Consider the following 12,700-nt stretch of genomic DNA (forward strand, 5'->3'; position numbering starts at 1 on the left):
CCTGATACCTCATCCCTTCGACACCTAGTGATCACAGTTTTGGATCTTTTGATACCTGGTACCCGTTCCCATCAACAATTCATGAACACACAGACTGATGTGCTTCTTCCATGTGGATTTATTTGCTTCAAGCCTTTAAGACCCCAGACACTATATCTTTTGATAGCCCGGTACCATCCACTCTTTTCATCACATTTGCTTATGCACCCATTTTGTATTCAGTGATCCCATTGGGAAGGTGATTACTAAAGAGTGCCAGGTTATCAGAACGTGATCTTGTGTTAAGGGAGGCGTTAAGTAGAATTCCTAAGTCTGTCTGCTATCTTAATACTTAATATATTATAAATATATGTGCATTGGTCTCTATTCCTTTCATTATAAATATATTTACATATATACATGCCTATAGCTATACCTCTATAAATAGCTTTTGTCTATTTTATCTATTTTCATCTATTTCCTTTCACTTTCCTCTTATTCCACTATCATGTTCACCCTCCATTTGGCTCTCAGTAATTCCTCTTGGATATACTGCACTTGATTAAACCCCACCAGACACTATATGCTCTCCTCACCATCAATTTTAGAACTCTTTTTGTTCTCTTATCTCAGTTTGTTGGCTCCCCAAGGCCCCTACTCAGTTTGTTGGTGAAATGCCCCCTACTCTCCCATGTTCCCCTGAAACTGCCAGTCCCGCTGTTTTCTCCTTAGGATTGTTTGTCCTGCCTCTCATATATACACAGACATATGGTGAAAGAAAATGAAAAACAAACAAAAACAAAACAAGAAAAAAAATAGATAATTCCAGGTCTGTCTGCTGACACTTATGTATGTTTTCTGATCAAGTCTGATGAGGTGCCAAGCCTATCCCTCAAGTCAGAAGTCTATTTTCAGGATTCCTTGGGGACTCGGTTACTTTGCTCCCCTTGCTGCCCTGTTGCCCACCCCACCCCCTTTGAGTTTCACCCTGATTTGCATGGGGCAGACGGGGCACGCTTTCTGCACAGTGTCTCCAGTGCTGTCCCTTGTAGGGTCAGTGAGGGAACATCATGTCTCGTGGTGGGGCCAGCCCTAAAGTCCTCTCTGCGCATAGGCTGCTCTGAGCAGGAATGGCACCCCTGGGGCATGGTGACCCATGATGAGGTTCACTTTCTTTCTCTCTCTCCCTCTTAGTTCGCTCCTGGACAGATCCCCTTCCCTCCCCAGGCTATATCTTCAGTGCTGACCTCTGTATTACCTTCTTGGGAGGGGTCAACATAGCTCAGCTTGGGTCCGGTCCCTCGTGTGATCCTTAAGAGACTTAGGATGCCTTACTCGTGAAAAGCTGCTTACCAGTGTGGTAGTTCACTGGAATAACAAGGCGTGGGTGAAAGGTGATGTTCTGAAAGTACGGGCAGATACACATGATGGGGCCAGAGAGGACAGAGTCTTCCTGAAGAATTCCTTACTAATTGTTGACACCATGACCGCTCACACAGAGAAAGGGAGAAAAACAATATTCAAAATTACATGAACTCAACTGGTGTCAGTATAGCATTCATACCAGGTTGCCTTTCTTGCAAGTTGCAGCCGCTAGATATAAGGGTCAACCACCTTTTGTGAGGAGAGAGTGGGATGCATCCGTGCAGTCTGGGATTCACGAGTAGACGCCATCAGGACGAGAAAGTAGGCTTGCAGACAAGCAGGTGGATTTCGCTGGGGGAAATAAACTCAGAAACCATCTGCAATGGCTGCCGAGGGGCTGGGGCTGTCTGCAACAGGGTCCCAGTGAATATGCTGAAGGCAGCGGTGATGATCATGACATCACTCCCCAAATCAAAGAAGAAGCTGCCGGAAGCTGTGAGGTGGTTCGATGATGACAGTGATGGGGGTTAGATTTTGAAGGCTTCCAAGAGTTGGACGACGATGATGAAAGAATAAACTAAAATTGCCTATTTTCAGATGAAAACACAGCTTCTAGTGACTTTCAATTGTTAGATTCAAAGACATTGATTACTAAGTACGTTCAAGATTTATGACAGCAATAAAATAAATATAAACATCTTATTTTTCCAGTGTGATTCCTAGGATCATTTCTTACTAAATTCTAGCATTTTGGTTTCAACATGGCATCCCATTTTCATCATGAACCCCTGCAGTGCACTGTTGGCTTTATTTGACTTAGAAAACTATTTACTCTAAAAGATATTTTCATGACATTAGTTTTATATCAGTAACATTAACTTAGTTGGATAGAGAAAAAATTTTGAAATAGAAGTCAGCAACTTGTTTAAAATATTGGATGAGTGCACTTATGAAAAGGACAAGTAGGAAATTACATGGTCTGTAAAGCATATAACACATGTATTATTTGTGGAAAAATATGGAAAGCAGGTGTCGGTGTTACTTCTATTTTGTTAGCAGAGAGCCATCTTAGAGGGTAAATTTATCACTAAGATAGGTTGCAGACTATCTGGGGCAGTCTAGAAGTAGTCTAATATGGAACACGAGGTCCACTGATGACAGGGTTTGGATAGGACACGAAATTGCTCCTTCGTCCAGGATTTTTTTATGTGAAAAAAAGAAGTCAGTAGTCCATTAAGTAAAATATTAAGTAGACTATCTAGGATAAAAGTTAATACTTTCAAGATGTTTTTAGGGCTAATGTAGGCCTTTAAAAATATCAGGTTTGAGAAGAAAGAAAAATCTATACAAAACACCAGTTCTTCAAATGCTTACGTTTCAGCTTTTATCTGAGTACAGGCAGTTCCTGGATTACAGAGTTCCGTTCATAAATCTGTTGTTAAGCCAAATTTGTGCTAAGTTGAACATAAGTTCCGTTTACCTCTAACATCAGTTAGAGAGTCAAATATTCATCTTAGTAAATAGTATATAGAGAACCATTCTATGCATAAAACATTAAAAAACACTTAGATATATTTAAACATCTTTGACAATAATAATAGTAATCATGTTGTGATGTGCATTGCAAAGTAGCAGCTGTTTGTTATTGTATGTACCATTGCTTGCACCTCAGAGTTTTAATATACTAGGTTTTATGGGGGTTGGTTCATAGCTAGGGCTTATATGCTAGTCAGAAGGTTGTAACCCTGGGCTACCTATACACAGTCAGCAATGACAGAAGAAGTTGCTGGCAAGGAGTTTTTCCAGTAAATGGTAGTTGAGCATTAGGAGGATAGGGCACTCACAATTGGGCAACAGTCTGATCAGGATACTGATATTGCAGTCATATAAAGAGAGAGGGGATAGAGGGGAAACTAGTCTCATTCACGATACATCCCCCGTGTGTTTACTCAGCCAGCATTGACTCGACTCACTGCCACGGAGTAGATTCCGACTCATAGGACAAAGCAGAATGGCCTGTGGGTTTCTGAGGCTGTAACACTTTCCAGGGGGAAGAAAGCCTTGTCTTTTGCCACTGAGTTGCTTGTGGTTTCAAACTGCTGACCCTGCAGTTAGCAGTCCAGAGTGTAATCTACTATGCCTCTATTATGCCAGTCAGGGGCTGAAGATCACAAAAGTCTAGGTCCATGCCCTCAAGACACACCACTTACAGGGGAGAAAGACAAGTCTTAATGCCACCCATACCTCATGTCCAGGCTAAATTATGAACATAGATATGAAGAACCTATAGGGAACCAGAGCTTCTGTTAGTCTCAGTATGCACATGCCATGTATATGAGTGCACACACGCACCCCAGGCCTCTAATCGGTGCTATGGTAGCTGTAACACTAAGGATTACCCTGAGGAATCAAGGTCATGGTTATTCCCTCTCCAGAGGTCAAAAGCTCCCTCATTCAGAGCTAGGACTCTCTCAGATGTGTAATAATGACTCTTGACTGCATCGAATGGGTGCTCTGAGTCAGAACTGACTGGCTGGCAGTTTAGTTTGTTCTTGGATCTTGAAGCTGAATTCATCAAGGGAGCGTATACGCAGTGCTGCCAAGTTGGTTCTGACACCCGTGTTATAGAATAGAAATGCTCTATAGAGTTTTCTTGGCTGTAATCTTTAAGGAAGTAGATTTCTAGGCCTTTTATTCTTTGGAAAAACTGGGTGGTTAAAAACAAATTTTTAAAAAAATCAATGTTCCTAACTATTAGAGCTACTTTTATCAGCTCCCTCAAAGAAAGGAGTGGTTCTGGGGCTAAACCACATAAAATAAAATGCAAGCAAAAATGTAACTATTGGGTGAGGCTTCTGAGGTCTGCTTTTTCTCTTCCTCATGCCCTTGGAGGCCACTAATAAACTCTGTTCTCTCTACACTTGCCTCTTGCAGGTATTTCTAGAAACTCCTTATTCCCCATCATCATAAATATTTTTACACATGCACATGCCTGTATTTAGACCTCTATAAATGCCCTTTGCCTCCTAGTTCTTTCCTCTATTTCCTTTTACTTTTGTCTTGTCCCATGGTACCAGGAGGGGAAGGGGAAGGTAGGGTAGAAAGGGGGAACCAATCACAAGGATCTACATATAACCACCTCCTTAGGGGACGGACAACAGACAAGTGTGTGAAAGGAGACGGTGGACAGTGTAAGACATGAAAACATAATAACATAATTTATCAAGGATTCCTGAGGGAGGGGGAAAACACGAGGAGCTGATACCAAGGCCTCAAGTAGAAAGAAAATGTTTTGAGAATGATGATGGCAACAAACGTACAAATGTGCCTGACACAATGGATGTATGTATGGATTGTGATAAGAGTTGTATGAGCACCTAATAAAGTGATTTTAAAAAGAAAACAAAAACAAAAAACGAAACCTTGGAAATCATTCTACTCTACAGTGCTGCTATGAGTTAGAATCAACTCCATGGCAATGGGTTTGGTTTGATTTTGGTTAATGGCTACTAACATTCTCCAAGCACTCATTGGCCACTTGTGTTTCTTTATTGGGATGAGTCTACTTTAAGGCATCCTCCCTTCTCCGACCCCTTTTCTTTGATGCTATCATCTGGTTCAACCTTCTCTTCTTTGTTCCTGTCACAGCTCAGGTTTACTTCCATCCTTTGCTAAATTCTTCAGCATTTTTTCCTCTTTATGTTACCTCCTGGACATGATTCCGGATACTGTCAGTGCCACCCAATACTAAAGACTCTCTCGGTTCTGGGACCTTCACGTCTCTGGTAATCACTCCTGACCTCCAGCCATTCTGCTTTCCTCTTTCAGAGTCACACTGCACTTTATGACCACCATGAAAGGCTCCAACTGAGAAAGCTTACACATAGGCACTCTACTCTGATCACAGCCTATCTCCTCTTGTTATTCCAGACACTTCTGCCTATGAGCCTCAGAAAAGTCTTCAGTCCCCTGGCCCATCTACTTTTCCCCTTTCTTCCAACTCATCCTTGCATTACATCTGCATTTTTAACAGCCACTCTCTCACTAGTATCCTCAGTTACCATTCTGTGTTGCTTTTACCTGGAAAAGTCCCGCCCCTTGGCCAGTCCAAGTGTTTACCAGAAAAAATAATGAAACAATGATAATATACATAATCTCTAAAATCAAATAAGCCTTAAATAAAAACGTACCCACTGCTGATGAGTTGATTCTGACTCAATATCTTTGTAAGACAGAATAGAAAAGCCATATCGGGTTGCTTAGGTCATAAATCTTTACAGACGCAGACTGCCACATCTTTTGCCCACAGAAAAGCCGGTGAGTTCAAACCTCAGTGATTTCTGTTAGCAGCTGAATGCTTCACCACTGTGCCACCAGGATTCCTCAAGCCTTAAATATCACTCATCAATCTATATTGTTCAACCAACTCTTTCTCTGTGGTGGCTGTTTCAAGCAGGCCTTTTCCAGTATGTCTTATTAAAAATCTTTGGTGCCAGATGTGTTCTGGAATTCATAATGATAAAATAGGATATGTACTATATAATATCCTAAGAGACCAGGGTAGCTCCCATAATAAAATACATCAATATGTCTATGGTACTGTGAATAATCATCCTAAGCGGGCTACATAAAAATGATTCATCTTACATAAATTTGCCAGCCTTTGCTACTAAACTTGTAAATAAAGTCTTTTATTTTCAATGCTCGTTTGACTTTATTATTGTAGATAAAGAATTTTCAACTTGCTCCACTATCCTGCGCTGACGGGGAATTGAATCAGTCTAGCTTCCATACGCCTATGATTCTGAGATTTCAGTGGAAATTCCAGATGGAGAAGGACCAGAAGGAACATTCTGAAATTAGTCAATGGATGACAATAGTCCACTCTGCACTGATCATGGGGATGGTGTGCAGGATAGGGCAGTGTGTACACCCAGGGGGTTGCCATGAGTCAGAGGCAACAGAAACTACCATGAGCAGCTGCAGCAGCCACCATCCTCCCTTGGGGTGTGAGAATTAACCCTGAACTCATTCCAACATGTTACCCTCCACATCCAAATAGTCTCTCAAGCTGGTAGGGTTACGCCCTCACAACTTCTGTTTTTGCTGCCATACTCTTTCAGGATACCAACATCTCCTGCTAAAGTTCCCCCAGCAATCTTCTATCTTGTCTCTCTGCTTCCACATGGACCCCTTTGATCTGGTCTCCAGATCTGTTCTTACAACACAGACATGATCATGCTAGTCCCCCAGTGTAAAACATTTACTTGGATCTCTATTGCCCTCTGAGTAAAGTTCAGATGTCTTAGGATGACTTTATAAGGTCTCTGCTGGTTGTTCCAGCCTTATCTCTTGCCATTTCCCACCTCATGGTCAGAGCCCCTGTCTTACTAAACTACTAAGTTATTTTTAGGACTCAAGAGAAAGCTGCTTGTTCTTGTCTTTGTACAAGCTGTTCCCTCTTTGACAATGTACTAGCAAAATCACAATCCTTCCTTCAAGATAGAAACTAAAACCAAAGATAAATTATGCGTGTCAGCCTGCACAGAGGTCTGCATGAAACACAGTCAAGAAATCTGTGCCCATCCAACTTTCTTAGTCATCCTACACGTGTGTTTATTTCTGATTAATCCTTGATGCACATTTAGTTTTTCCTTTTTCCAGGGTATGCCAGGACAAACATCCATGCAGAAGTAATTATATGTGTATATCCAAATTCAGATTTATTTTGATCACATAATGATATGTTTTCTGTACGTCTCAAATTTTTTTTAGTTCTTTTTTTTAATCGTTTTATTAGGGACCAAAAATATGGAATGCTTCAAGAATTTGCGTGTCATCCTTGCACAGGGGCCATGCTAATCTTCTCTATATCGTTCCAATTTTAGTATATGTGCCGCTGAAGCAAGCACGTCTCAAATTTATTATTTATAACTACAAACATTGGATGAGCAAATCACAAGAAAGTCTAGAAAAGGAAATAAGGTAAAACCCTCATATTTTCATCATTATAAAAAATAATATCTCCTACCTAGAAGGTAAGCTCCATGAGGACAGGAGGCCACCTGTGTTTGCTTACCTGCTGTATTCCTTTTTACTTAAGGAATTTAAATAGCTGAATTAATGACTGAGCTATCATTTCGGTATGCAGAAGTGGAAATTTAAGCATACTTGAATTTTATACGACATACCCATTCAGGAAGTTTGAGAATTTCATTTTAGGGCATGTGAAGTGTTTGGTTGTTCCCACAGGAGATAACTAGAAAAAGAGATTTAGAAAACAATATAGAGATGAGGTATGGGACAAAGAAGTGGAAATGAGTCATAAAATAAATAAGGCAGCCTATATTTTCATGGAAAATGGGAAGCCAAAATGACATGGGGTGCGAGCAATATATGCCATATAATGAAAGGAACTTGTAAGTATCTAGTGGGAGTTATGGGTCTAGGCACCCAGAAAAGCTTTGAAAATTATTGAGACTTGAATGGGGTCATGCTATCAAAGTTAATTTTCAATTTTGGATGCTTCCTGTGCCTGATCTGATTCCACCACACTGGGTGAAACTCTAAGGGTGTACAACAGAGCAGCAAAGGGAGCAAAGCAATGAACTCCCTGACTTTGGGGCCAGGGCATGCACTCCATCAGACTAAACCAGAAAATACTCCTAAAGGTCAACAGACTTGGAACTATTTATAGGCTTTCCTTTTTGTGTCATTGGTTTTGTTGTTGTTGCTTTTTGTTTTCTTTTGTTGTTTTGTTCTGCTCTGCCTTGCTTTTGTGCATATTATTGTCTCTACATGTCTGTCTAGATAAGATAGGCGGGAAAAACAATCCAGAGGAGAAAACAATGGGACTGACAGTTACAAGGCGCGGAGGGGGAACCCAGGAGAGGGAGGAGGTGGGGGAATGGATGGGGGTAGGGCGGTGTCAACAAACCCAGGGACAAGGAAACAACAAGTGATCTCATCAAGGGCAATGCAGCCAAGAGGAATTACTGGAATGCAAATGAAGGCCGAACATGATAGTGGGACAAGAGGAAAGTAAAAGGAAATAGAGGAAAGAACTAGGAGGCAAAGGGCATTTGCAGAGGTCTAAATACAGGCATGTACATATGTAAATATATTTATATATGACAATAGGGAAATAGATCTATGTACATGTTAAGTATAACATATCTATGATATGTTAAGTATCAAGGTAGCAGACAGACATTGGGCCTCTACCGAAGTACTCCCTCATTCCCTCAATGCAAGAACTCTTTGTTCTAATAACCCAGCATTCTGTGATGCTCCCCTTCCCGACATGATCGCTGAAGACAAAGCTGGTGCATAAGCAAATGTGGTGAAGAAAGCTGATGGTACCCAGTGTTCAAAAGATATAGCATCTGGGTCTTAAAGGCTTGACGATAAACAAGTGGCCATCTAGCTGAGAAGAAACAAAGCCCACATGATAGAAGCACACCAGCCTGTGTGATCACAAGGTATGGATGGGATCAGGTATCAAGCATCAAAGACCCAGAACAAAATAATCATATCTATGTGAATTAGGGGGAGTGCAGGGTTGATATCCAAAGCCCATCTGGAGACAATTTGACATCACCTTACAGAAGGGTCACAAGGCAGAGACAAGCCAGTCAGGGTGCAGTATAGCACCGATGAAACATACAATTTTCTTCTAGTTCTTTAATGCTTCCTCCTCCTGCCACCGCCCACTATCATGATCCCAATTCTACCTTACAAATCCGGCTAGAACACAGCACGTACACTGGTACAGGTAAGAGCTGGAAACACAGGGAATTCAGGACAGATAAACCCCTCAGGACCAATGAGAGTGGTAATACCAGGAGGGTAAGGGTAAGGTGAAGGCAGAAAGGGGGGAACCGATCACAATGATTGACATACAACCCCGTCCCAGGGGGATGAACAACAGAAAAGTGGGTGCAGGGAGATAGTGGTCTGTGTAAGACATGAAAAAAAAAATAATTTATAAATTATCAAGAGTTCATGAGGGAGGGAGGGGAAAAATGAGCTGATACCAAGGGTTCAAGTAGACAGAAAATGTTTTTGAAAATGATGATGGCAACAAATGCACAAATGTGCTTGACACAATGGATGTATGTATGGATTGTGATAAGAGCTGCAAGAGCCCCAATAAAATGATTTAAAGAAATAATAGGTTTTTAATGTTAAAAATATAAATGAAGGTTTTTAGGAGTGTGGGGCATCATGCTAGCAATTTAATGCTCAAATGTTTAGGGAAAAGTACTATGTTTGCAACTCCTTTATAAGTTATAAATTGTCTACAAGAGAAAAAAAATAGAATCTTTGGGTATGAATCTGGGCATCACTATTTAAAAACTGTCGAAATGAACCTAAAATGGAATATGTAAGGGATTAGGGATCACTGTTGTCGAATCTTCTTTATTACCATTAAAGAAAAAAGGACTTTGTATTTCAATCATTTAGTGAAAATTTTTCACATGCTAGGCAAGAGAATCCTTTCCTTGTGAGTATTCGCCAGCTCTAGGGGAAAATATACAAGCAAGCAGATGATGTGTTGAAAGATGACAATGGCACGATAGTCTTGTCAATCATTCTGTGGGAGGCACTATGTGATCCTATGATGTTGTTAGGAACCTTCTGGTCAGTTGCGACTCTTAACAAGCCAATGTACAAAAAAAAAAACACCCAGTCCTGTACCATCCTCACATGTGCTGTTAGGTAAAAGCCGACTGTTGCAGCCATGTGGCTAACACATGTGGAGGGTCTTCCTTTGTTTTGCTGACACTATTTTAACAAGGCATAATGTCCTTCTCCAGGACTGGTCTCTCCTGATAGTATGACCAACGATGTGAAGCAAAGTGTCACACCCTCACTTCTAAAGGCACACTTCCAAGGCAGATTTACCATTTGTCTGACGGTTCATGCTACATTCAGTTTTCTTAGTCAACATCATATTTCAAATGTACCAATTATTCTATCTTCCTTTATCCATTATCCAACTTTCACATGCACATGAGGCAGATGAAAATATCATGGCTGGGGTCAGGCTCATCTTAATCCACAAAGTGACAACTGACCTCTTCAGCACTTTCAAGAGAGGTCTCAGGTGGGAGATCTGTTCAGTAAAATATGGCACTTAATCTCCCGACTGCCACGTCCATGACCATTGATTGTGGATTCAAGCAAGACCAAATCCTTGGCAACTTCAATTTTTGTCTCCATTTATCAGGACGTCTATTGGCCCAGCTGTGAGTGTTCTTGATCTCTTTACATTGAATTGCAACCCACACTGAAGGCAGTCTTAATCTTCATCAGTAAGTGCTTCAAGTCCTCTTCACTTTCAGCAAGCTAAGTAGATCCCTTGCATATTGCAAGTCATTAATAATCCTTCCTCCAGTCCTGATGCTGCCTTCTTCATGTAGTCCAGTTCCTCAGATTATTTGCTCAGCATACAAATTGAGTAAATTTGATGAAAGGATACAACCCTGACACACACAATTCCTGGCTTTAAACCATGTAGTGTCCCCTGTTCTGTTCAAATGATTGCCTCTTGGCTATGTTCAAGTTCTGCATGAGCAGAACCAAGTGTTCTACAATTCCCATTCTTTGCAATCTTACCTATCATCTGTTATGATTCACACAGTCAAATGCTTTTGCATAGTTGATGAAACACACGTGAACATCTTCCTGGTATTCTGTGCTTTCAGCAGCGGTCCATCTGATGTCAGCAGGGACACACTTCATCCATGTTCTTTTATGAATCCAGCTAGAATTTCTGGCAGTTCCCTGTTGAGGTACTACAACCATTTTTGAATAATCTTCAGCATCATTTTACTTACATGTGATATTAATGATATTGTTCTATGATTTCCACATTCTGTTGGGTCACCCTATTTTTGGAATGGGCAAAAATATGTGTCTCTTCTAGTCAGTTGAACAGGAAGCTATTATCCAAATTTCTTGGCATAGACTAGTGAGTGCTTCCAGTGATACATCAGTTTTTGGAATTTTGTCAATGCCTAAAGCCGAGTTTTACACTAAGGTCTTTGGTGCAGCTTGAGTTTCGACCTTCAATATTATTAGTATTTTAAAAATAGTTTGATTGCTGTATACTTCACGTAATCATGTAATTTAATCATTCAATCATATTATGAGTTGTGCAATCATCATCACAATCAATTTCAGTACAATTTTCTTCTTGTACTTGTTGTTAGCTCCCTATTTCCCCCATTGTCCCCTGCTGTACCCCTAGGTTGTTATTAATCCAGTCATTGTCTCTATAGATTTTCCTACCCTGGATTTCAAATACCAAAAAAAATACATAATATAAACAGGAGGTGAACAACAACCCCCCAAAGCAACAATGAATACACAAAACAGAGGAAAACCTCAATGGAAAAGAAAGCAGAAAACATTAAAAACCGAAACAAGTTCAGAAGACCCAAAACAAACAATCATTTTGATGTGAATGAAGGGTGTTGGAATAGAGACCCAAAGCCCAGGTATAGAGAGTTGGACATCCCCTCAGAGAAGGGTCAAAAGGAAGTATGAGACAGCCAGGGTGCAGTATAGCATCTACAAAACACACAGCATTCCTCTAGCTCTTTAATGCTTCCTCCCCACCACTACAGGACCCCAGTTATACCTTACAAATCCAGCTAGACCGGAGCATGTAAGTACAGATAAGAGTGCTCCATACATGGAACCCAGGACAGATAAACCCCTCAGGAACAACAATGAGAGTAGCCATACCATGAGGGTAGGGAGAAAGGAGAAAGGGGGAACTAATTAAAATGATTGATGTATAACCCCGCCCCCTAACCCATGGAACAAACAACAGAAATGTGGGTGAATGGAGCTAGCGGATGGTGTAAGATATGAAAATAATAATAGTTTATATATTATCAAGGGTTCATGAAGGTGAGAGGGTTGGGGAGAGAGGGGAAAAAAGAGAAGCTGATACCAAGGGATCAAGTAGAAAGAAAATGTTTTGGAAATGAGGATGGCAACATATGTACAAATGTGCTTGACACAATTGATGTATAGATAGTTATAAGATCTGTAGAAGCCTCCAATAAAATGATTTATTTTTAAAAAAACTGAAACAAGTTTAAAATAGGTGAAAAGGGAGATGAAATAAGGTATTCCATTTTAATGTATTTGCCACAATCAACTGTACACTGCTGTTTATCTGATAAACAGCCTTATTCACATGCCTTAACTATGGTGTATTAGTCTAGGTACTTTGGAGAAACAAATCCACAGCAACTCACGTATAAGAGAGAGTTTTATGCAAAGAAAATGTGCATCACGAAAACATCCCAACCCAATGCTGCCCAAGCCCACAAGTCCA

The 12,700-nt window shown here is 40.6% G+C and overlaps 1 protein-coding gene and 1 non-coding gene across 2 annotated transcripts in view; both read right to left on the reverse strand.

The window, feature by feature from the left end:
• Positions 1 to 12,700, reverse strand: part of NME7 (NME/NM23 family member 7) — a 259,766-nt gene that overhangs the window by 62,464 nt on the left and 184,602 nt on the right. The gene's annotated exons all lie outside the window — the stretch shown is intronic.
• LOC115872404 lies at positions 7,150 to 7,256 on the reverse strand. The gene has a single exon (XR_004047810.1). It is a non-coding gene; the product is annotated as a U6 spliceosomal RNA (small nuclear RNA).

Source organism: Echinops telfairi, unplaced genomic scaffold, assembly GCF_000313985.2.
Source record: "Echinops telfairi isolate 266 unplaced genomic scaffold, ASM31398v2 ScPeMD7_7424;HRSCAF=8462, whole genome shotgun sequence".
NCBI lineage: Eukaryota > Metazoa > Chordata > Mammalia > Afrosoricida > Tenrecidae > Echinops > Echinops telfairi.